Here is a 13,585-nt window from a genome sequence, read left to right on the forward strand (position 1 = left end):
GCGTTCCTGGGCGGCAACTCTTTTTTTCCCTCTTTTGCAATCTGAGCTGCCTTTAAAAACTCAGGGCAAAGAAGATGCCAAGAGTGAGAAGTAGCGCGGCCGAGAAGGAAAAAAAAAAAATCAATTCAAAGAAACAAAGAATAGCGAGACGCATTAAATGGCCTGTGGGCACCAAAAAAGCTCCCACCTTATCGCACAGTCACGTGCAGCAACATCATAACGTTCGATCCAAAGGAGAAACAGAGCATTGGTGGAGCTTGGAGGCTCGTTTTCTTGTACAAGTGACCATAGAAATAACGCTTTGTGTATATCGCCTTGTTTCCTTGCTCGTAATCCTCCCAAAAAGCCTGTTTGACTAGAGTGTGCCTTTGTAAACGTGCTACCTGTCTCACGTCTGCGAGCGGAGGCTGATCCTCCATCACATAAACGGCAGGGAAACGAGTGAGCCAAATCAGCCTTATAAAGTGAAAGGTGGGAAAATGGATTTTAATGCGAAAATATTGGAAAGTTCATCTGCAACCGTCTGATCCATGCATTTTTAAATAGAAGCATGACTGTGGAAAAAACAAAATTTTAAATTAGATTGGAATAGTATAAAGAAACATTTAAAATGAAAGTAAGTAGAATTATTCATGTAATTGTTACATACTTTATTTACCAATCTCTTGTGCTTCTTATGAAACAGATATGAAAACTGGCATTTATATACTAGTTCCTGCCTTGCTCACGAAGCTGTCTAAATCGGCTCCAGTCCTGGTAACCTTGGATAAACTCTAAAGATGACTGAAGAATGGATGACTGCATAAAGTAAATATTTATACAGTAGTTTCATTTTGAAATTGGACATATACATAATTACATGCTCATTCTTAAAAAAATAACAATTTAAACTCAGCTTTTCTGCAACCAATACACATACAGCATTTTGTTTTTTGTGGGGAGACATTTTGGTTGTTGCTTCATTTTTAAGATTTGAAGAATCACATTAAAGCTTGTTTTAGGCAGTTTTATAAAGCTGATTTTTCTTTCTGTTCATAATTTTGATACATACATATAGAGTGGATGTATAGTTGTGGATACCTGCTTGGACAAAGGTTCAAGGGCTGGGGTACCTCCAGGTAAATCCCATGGAATGAAACGAGAACAAACAGAGCCCTGTTTGGCTACAGAATACAAGCTCTGTCACAGTCACTGGTCTCAGAATGAGTAGACACTTCACGTAAGTACCTTGTATATATGATGCCTGCTTCAGATGTGATTTCCAGAAATATCAAGGAAGTGGTTTAGATGTCTTCAGAGCTTTGCCCCTCTTGGCTGTGTATGGAAAAGAAGAGGTAGCTAGCAGAAGTGTGTTCTCTTAACTCTCAGGAGCTTTGAAAGAGTCCCACAAGAACACGTCTGACACTATATATACATGGGGTAGAGCTGCTGCCTCACAGATCCAGAATTCTGGGCCTGAAGCTTATGTCAAGCCAGTAGCCGTGTTGACTTGATATGTTCTTCCAGGATCTGCATGGATTTTTCCTCTGGGTACACCAGTTTTCTTCCCAACATACTGAAAGACTTGTTAGTTTGACTGGTGATTCCAAATTGGCTGTGTGTGAGTGTCCAACATTTGTCTGTCACTCTCTCCAGGAATGTTTCCCACCTTGCACCCACTGCTACAGAGATGTGATCTGGTCCCCTGCAACCCCAAATTGCATGAAGTGGGTTTGAATATAATTTGTCTTGTTATAGTTCTTGACCGGACAATAGTGCACTGTAAATGTCATATACTTTAAATAGATTTATGGTCAACTTAGCACTTTCTTCAAAAGAATCAGATGTTTTTCATGTACAACATATTAATTTTTTTGCAAGTCATCTTGAGTGCTAGTAGACAGACAGACAGATAGATAGATAGATAGATAGATAGATAGATAGATAGATAGATAGATAGATAGATAGATTGATAGATATGAAGGGCACAATATAATCAATGCACTTAGGCTCATTGATAAATGTACATTCATATATATTCTCTATATAATGATGCATGTAATACTGCATTTTGATGTGCAGTACTACGTACATTTTACAGATGGTGAGCCTGCACATAATTGTAAAATGTGTCACACGTGTGCATAGGGGACACCTTTAAAACTATCCTGAAGTAAGCCATTTCACCCCAGGGTTAAAAGGGGCACTGTTGCTAACCAAATCTTCCCTTTTCCCTGAAGTGCAAATGTCCGAGGATCCTTGGGCACACCCTTGCATGCTCTGGTAGCCCTGCCGCCTCCAGGACGGTTGCTATAAATCTGACCTGCTGACAGGAAGTGGGTGTTAATTCTGAATTACCCATCTGAAACAGACCATTCCTCTACCTTGGAGACTTTAAATGAGCTAAAAGAAGGCAATCATAACTATTATTTGTGTCATAACATTGTTTTTCTTTTATTATTAAAGGGGAATTGCCAGGCTGGTACCCCAAACTCTGCACCTGTGTCTGGCCCATTCCTGACAAATATGAATGGCAAAATAAGCACAGTAATTGTATGAAAACTCACTAGTTAAATTTTTATTTTAAATAAAGGCTAGTTTAGTGCATGATCAAGTACAATGCAGCCATTTAAAAAGGAAATGCAACGTTTTCTTTTATTTATAACATTGCCTTATTAAGTAATCCAATCAATCATTCTTTATTGTGTGCGATCATAATCTACATCTTACCACACATACTGTATCTCAAGGAGATACCTTTTTCCTTGATTTATATATAGTTTGGAACATTTTTTCACACCTTGTTCCATGTGATAGTTATTTACCTTTTCTTATTCCTTAGATAAAATAAAATAAAAAATCCAAATATACAAGTATCTTGTATCATGAAAAAGGAAAATATAGCAAGAAATTTGCTAACAATGTATTTTTGGCAGTTTACCGGTTAACTCCAATGCATGATGATAGTTGTGGTAGTACATTTTAATGATAATCTTAGAGATGTTTCCTTTTCAAAGCTGTACAGAAGGAGTATCATATGCAGTCAATATTCCTGCTGTATGCAGATATTTATGTTTATGTACAAAAGATGTTTACTGAGTAGTGAGTGATGAAATGTGAACCTCATGCAATGCACCAAAGGCACCCACCTGCACAGTGATGATTCCTTTCGTGGCTTTCTGTCTAAATATTCTCATCTGTGTGTTATCTGATTGCATGTACTCTCACCACCACAGTTGGTCTGTGTTCTAGAAAAGTGTATAAACACAAGAGGTCCAGACTTGATTTTTAGAACCAAACACTTTTGAGGACAGCTCAGGGGCTTTATCAAGGCTGTTTCTTAGTTGTCACAAAAGTCAAGAAATTATGAATAAAAGAAACAATGAACAGTGCAACTCTTACAATTTTCCAGTTCATAGACTTTAATAAAAGTATAGGACTCTGTATTATGACTATTTACATAACCATGATAGTAACTGCTTATTTTAGGGCTATAAATAGCTTAACTTTAAACTTGTCACCTGTTTCATCAATTGGACACCAAAAGTAATTCTGAGGACTTTAAAAATAGCAGTTCTATATTTGCAGAGGTTTTAAAAGTTACCTTTTTGCTCCACTTCAAATAACACTTATTTGTGGCTTTGAGATGCAGACGAATCATAGTTACGGTTAAAGAAAGGAACAAGCCAAGTGTGACTTCTTTAACAAAATGTGTTTTTTGAATGTTTCTTTAGATGTACGTTCTGTATACAATGTTGACACCTTTCATTTTTTATGTTAAAATCAGTTAGTTATTAATATACTGTGTGTACAGCAAGCACACACAAATACTAATATGGAAAACTAATTTCCAGTTAACCAAAGCTGCTTACCCTGAAAATACTTTATCCCTGCAGTCTTTGCTTTCTTCCACTAGAAGGAGCTCTTATCAATCATAAGAGCTTCTGTAACCTAGCCTAAGCTTTATTATTTTATTCATTGTCCTAAAGTTCTTTTCAGGACTGCTCTCTTTGATAAACTTTGCAAATCTTTTAAATTTATTATAAAATCAGTTTGTGGATATCAATCTTATGTTACTACTAATCTGCTACATCATTCTCTACCCTAAACAAATAAAGAATAAATTAGATCAAATTGAGAAGTAATTTAAGCATGGAGTTGTTTGCTAATAAATTAGCCCTGTAGTGCCTACCATACATTTGTTGGTGTCCTTAACTTGTTCATTCCTGGTCTCTTAAATATATATGACACTGTGTGAACATGAGGAAGTCACTTGACCTGCTTCTGCTCCAATAGGAAAAACAAAAGAAATTAAACCAATTGTATGTCACGAGTTGTAAGTCACCTTGGATAAAGGTGTCAGTCAAATAAGAACATGTAAATGTATTAGCAACTAGAAGGCTTGAAAGTTTCTTTTCCATTTCATGTAAGTTTTCTTGCCTTTTTCATTTTGCCAGCCTAGTCTTACTCATTAAATACAACACTTCATTTTTCAAGAAAATTGTTAGGTGCCTGCTTTTGTGGTTGGTGTTCATTCATTCTGTGTAGTTTATTGTCATGTATGCATAGTATAATGAAATTCTTACTGCAACTCTACTCAAAATGTTAACAGTACCAGGAATACCAACAAAAGGATAAACACTAACATAAACTTCATAATTAAACAAATACAAATTAACAGTATACATAGAGTGCATCATATATATAATCATATATGCATTTTGCTAAACATGTGAGTGTAGGGAGCATTTTATGGGTTTTCGTAATAGAATATACAGTGAATGATAAGGGTATGACACTCTTACTAACTGTTATTCCGTTTGTTCATTCAGAGTAGAGGAGCGATAAGGTTACTTCTATCATGTCATCACAAGCTGTGCTCCTTCTGGACTGGCCACTGTATATTTGTACTTGCAACATGAAGGCGGTGTTCATTCCTAGTCCATCTTCCCACTAGGATGGAGCTCGCCCTCTTGAAACTTTCCTTTCAATCATAGCTACAAGCTGCCACATCTATATTTGTACACTTTGTTTTGTCTTTCAAACAGCAATATTAAACGGGCCATACACTGGGACCTCAACCCACATTTTCACCTTTTTTTTGGTTGTTCTATATATACTATGTGGATATATATTGTGACCAGTGGGGGATGCTCTTGAGTTAACCCAGTACTTAAAATGACCCTCAGACACCACACAGTCCAGTCACAATGTTTTTTATTTATAGAAAGAAGGGTTCCAGGGAGGTAACAATACTCAGTCACCATTTTCTTCACAATACATGAGATATTCTATCTGGCCTACCTTTTGTCTCACCAATGGTACTAGCAGGTTTCTGTCCACTTCCTTGCCTGAGGCCTTGCATCCACTTCACTTCCAACTCCAAGCTCCAAGTGGCCTCAACTCCTCACAGTTTTTTTTCAGTTTTTATGGAAATGCATGCAATTTAATGTTTTAATGTTTCAGGAAGTCAAGAGATACAAATAAACAATGGAAAATATAAACAAAGTCAAGGAATCATTAAGTGTACAAAATGTTATTCAAATTTTTGATTAATCAAAGTAACCACCTTTTTGGTGATATAACAGCCAGACTCTGGTAACCATTTTGATTCAGAATGCCAGTCACACTGCGCAAGTCAACAACTCTGCCATCAGCAAAACAACCCCAGACCATCACACTTCCTCCTCCATGTTTGACAGTTGATGTCACACCCTGATGAACCATTCTTTCACCAACTCAATGGTGTAAAAACATCTTGCGTGATGAATTTCCTTCTAGTCTGCAGTAGTCCACAGCCAGTATATCAAGGTCCTATTCTGTCCTTAAAGGAATGGCTTTCTTACTGCCACTCACCCTGTCAAACTTGCATTACAAAGTCACCTTTTTGCAGCAGAAAATGAGGCTTGCTTTTTTCAACCACTGTTAAGCTATGCTTGAAGGTGCTGTGTTTTGAGGCCCCTATCATATAAGTTGGTGACCTTCAAAAATTTGTCTTTTGATTGGGTTGTGACTTTGGCTCTGCCAGATCTCTTCCTATCAGAGTTCCTTCCAGTTTCCAGTTCCCTTTGGATTATGTAGGACGCCATACTTACTGACACTTAGATTTTTTTGTAATTTCTCTAAATGAAAGGCCTGCACTTCTAAGAGGAATCATGCTCTGTCTCATTTCACTTGATAATTGCCATTTTCTTGCCATTATCACTATAATTTACAACTTTCTACATTGTGTCAAAGTAGCATTCAGTGGATGTAGTGACACAGTCAGTGTCCAACTCTGCTTTAAGACAAACAGAAGGTTTTTAAGTAATCAATATAAGTTGTGACACCTGTGCAAACTGTGTGTTTTAATTTTCAATGCTTAATTTACCTTTATTGCTGCAGAACATCTGTAGGTTATAACCTATTAGTTGTTCCCTGAAGAAGGCCGATTTTCAATATTCTGAAATATCCGTTTTTCAGTTTTTGCTAACCTAAACTTTAGATTCAAGCCTCTGGCAATGTACTGCTTACTTTTTTACCATTTTAGGTCATTCATTGCATTTTAACTGATAAAATCTGAAGAAAAACTGCAAAAACTGAGTTGTTCTAAAACTTTTGACCAGCAAGATAAAATCTGAAGAAAAACTGCAAAAACTGAGTTGTTCTAAAACTTTTGACCAGTAATATATATAGTATATTCACAGTCATTATACGTTTACATACCATGGCAGAAACTGTGAAATATTGTCCATTGTTTGCAAAATATAAGTAATAATGCAAAAAGCTTTCCTTTTAATTAGGGAGTGTGCTCAGGCGAGGCAATTTATTATCGCATAATTGTGTGTGCCCTTTTTAAATCATAATGATAACTGAAATCACGCAAATGGGCCTGGTCAAAAGTGTGCATACCCTTGAATGCTGGGGCTGTTAATATATATATAGGTTGACACACACAGGTTCAATTTAAGGTTAATTAAGGGAGAGTGTCCACACAATTAACATCTTGGATTGTAATAAGTGTCTGTTTATGGTCAATTAAATTCAGGCAGAGCTTCACTGACTTTGCTAGATAAAAAGCCATTGGAAAAAGCAAAAGGACTGTCAAAAAGGCCTAGGAGAAAAGGTTGATGATTTGTATAAAGCAGTAAAAGGATACATCTCTAATAAAAAAAGTGGAAAGTTAGGGGTTCTGTTGTTATCAGGCCATGGTCAGGTTGACCAACCAAGATTTAAGCCACAACTGCCAGGATCATTTGTTGAGCTGCCAAGAAAAAAAACCCACATGCCATTTCAGCTGATATACAGGCTCCTCTGCAAACAAGTGATATTGCTGTTTCAAGATGCACAATGAGGAGGTAATTGAACAAAAATGGGCAGCACGGTCAAGTTGCAAGAAAAAAGCCTTTACTGTGCCTATGCCACAAAACAGCCTACTTATAATATTCCCAACAGCATCTAGACAAGCCTCACAACGTCTAGAACAAAGTCTTTTGGAGTGATGAAACCAAAATGGAACTTTATGGTCACAACTATAAATGCTGTGTTTGGAGGAGATGCAACAAGGCCCATGACAAAAAGTATATCATCCCTACTGTGAAACATGGAGGTGGATCTCTGATGTTATGGGGGTGTGTGAGCTACAGTGGCACAGGTATCTTATTGAAAATTGATGGCAAGAAGAATGCAGCATGTAACTGGAAAATATTGGAGGACAACTTGCATTCATCAGTCTGGAAGCTGTGCATGGGACGCACTTGGATCTTTCAACATGACAATGATCCAAAACACAAGGCCAAGTTGACCCTTTGGTGGCTACAGCAGTGAAAAGGTACTGGAGTGGCCATCAGTCTCCTGATCTCAATTTCACTGAAATACTTTAGGGAGATCTTAAATGTGCAGTTCATGCAAGATAACCCAAGAATTTATGGGACTGGAGGCTTTTGCCAAGAAGAATGGGCAGCTCTACCACCTGAGAAAATCAAGGGCCTCATCCACAACTATCACAAAATACTGCATGTCATCATTGCTGCTAAAGGGGGAAATAAATAGTATTAAGAACTAAGGGTAAACAAACTTTTGAACAGGGACCATCTCGTTATTTTCCTTATTACTATGTTTGTTTACTGGTTGTGCTATTCCGTGGTGACTTGTAGTTAACTTGGATTCCATTAAAAGTAAAAGGAATTTAATTTGCTTGATCAGTCATCTTTTCTTTAAAAGTATGGTACACATCTTACAAATTCTTCAAATTCAGTGTTTCAAAGCATTTAATTATGATTGGAGTGAGTGCCACCATTCAGTAGCCACTTTGACAGACTACTTTTGTTTTTTAAATCACAGGGATTATGTTTTGTCTTTTTGAAGCAGGCAGGGACCACAGGTTCATGTCATTGAATACATTAACTAATTGGTCACTACAGGATCAAAGTAAGCATAGAAGATATTAAGTGCACATTAAGGGGAGAGAAATATGGATGAGATTGGATTTGTTATGTTTCAACCTGAGTTTAATTTGTGGCTTAAATTTGTTTTCTTTTTGTTTAATCTTTTTGTTATTGTTTATGAATTGTTTTCTAATACTATTTAGTTTGTTTTTATCTTTTGTACTGTATGTGGAGAAATATTGTTTTATTAATTTTGAGTTTATGTATAAAGTTAGTTTTGTGTCTTTGTGTCCTTTTTTAATGTAAGTTCCTTGTATGTTTATGTGGAGCTTAGAAGGTGGGGCCACCTAATAATATAGTACTGCAATACTCCTCCAGAGTATTTAAGAAGATGCCACAGATGAAGTAGCAACTTTAGCATTGTGTCCAGTCTTATGGATTTTGCTTTTTATTTTGATTTTTGTGACTTTAAAAGCCTTTGCACCAGTTTTTGGTCCTGAACAGACCAAAAGCCTGTCTTTTGAATTTGGGGCCTGAGGTAGTGAGGCCTACTCTTTAGTTCAGACTTTGTGGAGCATAGGTCTGGCTTTTAGTTCCTTGAGAACGGGATCATAATAGCATTAGGCATTACTTTATCTGCAAGCATCTCTACACCCATTCATGCATTTCCATGAATGTTTTATACTATTATATTCCATCTCCAGTTTATCCTGGTATTGACATTCATACACTTTATTGCTTTTATGAGCTTAGACCTGTATTTGTGGTATATCTCCATATTTTCTTCCTAAAATTTACTGATATGTGCCATCAGTACATTTATTGCGATGAAGTTCATTTGTTTTTCTCTTTCCCTGTCTTTCCATAGTTACTTTGTGTATAAATACGAGGCACTGAAGCCCCAAATGTTTAAATTGTATGGACTGGAGGAAATCTGGGACAGGGTTTTAAGAAGAAGCCCTGTGGATGGAATTTTTTCAGCAGCAGATTTATTCACTACGAACCTATGGTGTGTTCTCATTCTACAATCACATCTGGACCTACAAGACTATGTTACTAGTAAATGAAAAGTCAATAAACAGTAATGTAATTATACGGTGACAGCAATAAATCTGTTATACTGAATTAAGTGGCTTCAGTAAATGAATGGATGCATCATGTTTTAGGTGGCGGAGAATGTAGCACTAAAGTAACATCTACAAATATAAATTAAAATGAGCTGACATGAACCAAAATACACATAGAGGGATGAACCAAGGAGAACACAAAAATTCCAAATAAATATAACGTACACAATAGGCCCCAGTCCTTTTTGGTTTCATCTTGTTCTACTACATTAGGTAGGATAGATATATTATATTCCTCACACTGGTTATCACTACAAAGGCCTCTGTCTCTCACCTCCCGCATAACTAACAAAATATTTTGTCAGTTTGCAAATTTTAGGAGCAAATTCCAGTGCATGATGATGGTGTAGTAAGTGCGCTTTTCTGATAATCTCAGAGATCTTCCTCTTTCAGGGAATGTGCAGGAAAACAGCATATTTATTATCCTTCTCTATCTAGATTGCTATCTTTATGTACAACTATTTTTTGCTAAGTAATCAGTGATGAAAAGTAAACCTTATACAATATATTCAACATATCTCACTCTTTCTCTATCTCTGCCTTTTCTGGTTTCACCTATCAGTTCTAGACTCACTTAACCCTTTGCAGAGACTGGCCTTTAAACATTAGCTGGGGTTTACTTCTGGGCACTACACAATCATGGCATTTACCAGACACATTGTCATACTCTCAAAACTATTGCACCTTTTAAAAGACTAAGCCCTTATATATACTATATCTAAGAAAGACATATGGGCCAACAGAGCAAGTAATTGTCACTTAAAATAATCAGTAGGATATTGTGTTCTCTGTATACAGTACAAGGGATTAGACTAATATTGAAGTTACACATATCCATCCATTGGATATTGTGTCCACTGTTTGTAAGGGATTAGACCAATATTGAACATACACAAATCCATTTTCTAAACCTGCTTATCAAGAGCTGGGTTGTAGGGAAGCTGGAGCAAGATTGACGCACAAGGCTAAAACAATCCCTGGGTGGGATGTCAGTCAATTCCAGGGTGAACAAACACGCATACATCAGGGGTCAATTTAGCATTAGCACAAGGCGAGGACTGTGACAATGCAAATCTTTAGAGCAGGGGTCATCATTCACGGTCCTGGAGGGCCACAGTGGCAGAAGGTTTTTTTCTAATCCGGTTGCTTAATTAGAAAGCAATTCTTGCCAATAATTTAATTTCATGGCTTGTTAGAGCTTTAAATCTGTTGTGTCACGTTATTCTCATATCCTAGATTTTCTTCCCCTTTCTAAGGATATCATTCAAATGATTTGAAGGCTATAATGGATGAGTAATTCTCAGTTCTTCACTTTTTTTCTCTTCACTTTCCTTCCAAGTATTTAATTAAACCCAATAGTGCATGATAAATACACGCAGGTGTAAATGGTAACAATCTAAATGGAGAAATGCTGGTCTCTTTTGTCATTTTCATGTTATTGCTAATTAGCAACAATCAAAAACCAAGAATATAGCTGTTTAAGACTAAAATAATCAATAAGGGTTCAAAATCTTAAACAGCGAGACAGCTAAAGTGAAGCAGAAGTGTTACTTGAAGAATAAGTGCTTCTTATTAAGCAAAAAGGTGGTCGGAGGATAATGCTGTCATGTGCATAGTCTGTCTGATTGCCTCAGTACACCGGGGGTGCATAATTGCGCACCTGCACTGGCCAACATGTTCAAAAGGAGAGTCCAAGTAGTAGAAGGGAGCAACAGAATGGTTGGTGGTTGGTTGTAATAGAAATGCTAAGGCAAAATTCGGGAGCACAAGAAAGTGTGGTGGAGACAGTGTAAGTAGGTATAGTTTATAGCAGTCTGAGGTGTGTTTCCTGTGACCAGTGGTTTTGGAGCAGGGACTTGGATTGACCCTACCAGGGATCCAGGTAGCATGTTGGAGTGTATGGGAAGAGGGAGTGCCAGATAGTTGTGTCTTGGCCCAAGTGGGCAGGCGGGACAGGAGTCATGTGTTAGTGTCTGTAGCTTCTGGAGACCAGCTTGGAAGACCCGCTTGTCTGGGGAGAAAGAGAGAGAGAGCTGCAAAAGGCTTGCTGGGGTGCCTTATCATAAAGCCTGTCAGCTTTTCTTAATATAAGTTTAAGGTATTTACTGTTAACTTTTATCCTACACAAAAGCACTCATTTATTTTTTATGAGTTATTTATGGATTTTAGTTTGTACATCTGCACTGCCCTTTACTATCTGGACTTTGTTTTAATGAATTTGCACTTTGTTTAATGGAACCTAGTAGTTGGCTTTCACTTGCCACTGTGCCCATCTTGGTTATGACCTAATAAGGGGTCATGAGGTCATGAGGATAATTTGAAGTCCAGTATGAGCCCTGGACTTTGACCCCTGACAAACATATACAATCCATCTAAATTACTGTACATCATTCCTGTAATATAATGTACAGGAACAACCAAGACAGAATGTGTCAGAGACTGGATATTATATCTGAATATAAATTAGGTTTGTGCTGCAGAAGAAGGTAGGGATTCAGGGTTTTCTGGGCTAAATTGGGCACACTGACACACGTATTTGAGCTGCTCATTCTGAACATTGACATACAAACTGTAGAAAAAGTAAAGGTGAAGTTTATGGAAAGAATCGCACTGTACTTACTGAATACAGAAAAAAGCAAAGACTCTTTCTTTTAACAGAACTCAAGGTAATTATTTAGACTGGCAAAGGACCAGAGAGAGCTCATTTCCATGAAGAGAAAAACGGGAGATTTATCTATGTACAATTCAAATGTAAAGTCACTTGGCATTGCAAATAATATACAGTACCACATAGTTTAGCCAAAAAGTTACATGCTGTTTCAACAGGTGATTCTGGATGCACTTGGCACTGAAAAAGGCTGTGTTTTTTTTTTTTTTAAATAGGGCCATTGCTGCTAGAGGTAAAAATTACATTGTCCATGTTTTTGATGTGGAGAGTAAAAAATCTAGCAGCTGTGTGAGTGCAACAAAAAAAAATGGTCCAGTGCTTATACTTTTGAGAACACTGTATTAATTTAATACAGTCAAGTCTGTTGTGCAAGAAACATTCAAATTGCAGTGTTTCTTGGGAACAGCTGGAATACTAGAATGTTGATTGTTGATGGATGTAACAAGCAAATATCACAGATATATTTTGCTTTACAAAAGCTGTAAAATCATAAATACAACCTTGAATACAGGTATAATAAATAACAAAAGTTCTGAACCATTTGATGCCCAATGCCAGTAGCCCATGGTATTGTGCCTTTGGCAAGATATTTTGTCAAAACAAACTTTATTGTCCTCTCAACCATATACAAGTATACAGATCGACAAAATTGCAAAGCTCAGGGTCCACATTGTAACAACGTGAAGTGCAAATAATAAATTAAAAAATATTGATGGTTATGAGTTGAAGAGGCTCCCGGAAGTGACAAGGTAGCATGGAGCCCACCTGGACTACTACACTAAGTCACTAATGGGTCACTTTATAGTTTTTGGATGAAAGCAATTTGTAGAAGAAGCAATGGAGGGAATCTCTTTTTGAGTAGGTAAGCCAGCTTCTTTATTTTATTTTTTTTTTTTTGATTAACTAATGTTATCATAAAATGATGATGGCAGCTTCTACCATCCTTTCTGTTTAGAAAAAATGAAATAGTACTTTTTCCGAAATGGTCTTCTCATGTCCAAATCCCACCTAATGGAATCAGACAGGACAAGAGAACAATCAGCATTATCAGGTGGTGGTGCAATAAGGTAATGTCTCACATCATTTGATATGCTTGTCTCAAAAGTTTGCTGGGGGGTACCAGTGAGTGTTTATATGTGGTGAATAGAAGGCAAATTAACTGCTGGCATGGGGTGTGGGAGCGAAGAGGCTGAGTGACTACTAGCTTCAAATGATGGCATCTCACAGGTAGGAGATTGGGTTGACTCTGGTGACACAGAATTGCTCTTTAAAAGTACTATTGCACCTATCAGCCTGTTCACAGAACATTCATAATGTGATAAATGAACTCTGTTTTAAATGATATAGCTTTCTTGCAATATACAGTGGAACCTCAGTTTGCGAGCATAATTCATTCCGGAAACGTGCTTGTAATCCAAAGCACTAGTATATCAAAGCAAATATCC

The 13,585-nt window shown here is 37.0% G+C and overlaps 1 long non-coding RNA gene across 1 annotated transcript; it reads left to right on the top strand.

Moving 5' to 3' along the window:
- Positions 1–20: 20 nt before the first annotated feature.
- LOC120531204 lies at positions 21–9,435 on the top strand. The gene is made up of 3 exons (XR_005634072.1): positions 21–471; positions 686–807; positions 9,214–9,435. It is a non-coding gene; the product is annotated as an uncharacterized LOC120531204 (long non-coding RNA).
- The last annotated feature ends 4,150 nt before the right edge of the window (positions 9,436–13,585 follow it).

The sequence above is a fragment of the Polypterus senegalus genome, chromosome 6 (assembly GCF_016835505.1).
Source record: "Polypterus senegalus isolate Bchr_013 chromosome 6, ASM1683550v1, whole genome shotgun sequence".
NCBI classification, from domain to species: domain Eukaryota; kingdom Metazoa; phylum Chordata; class Cladistia; order Polypteriformes; family Polypteridae; genus Polypterus; species Polypterus senegalus.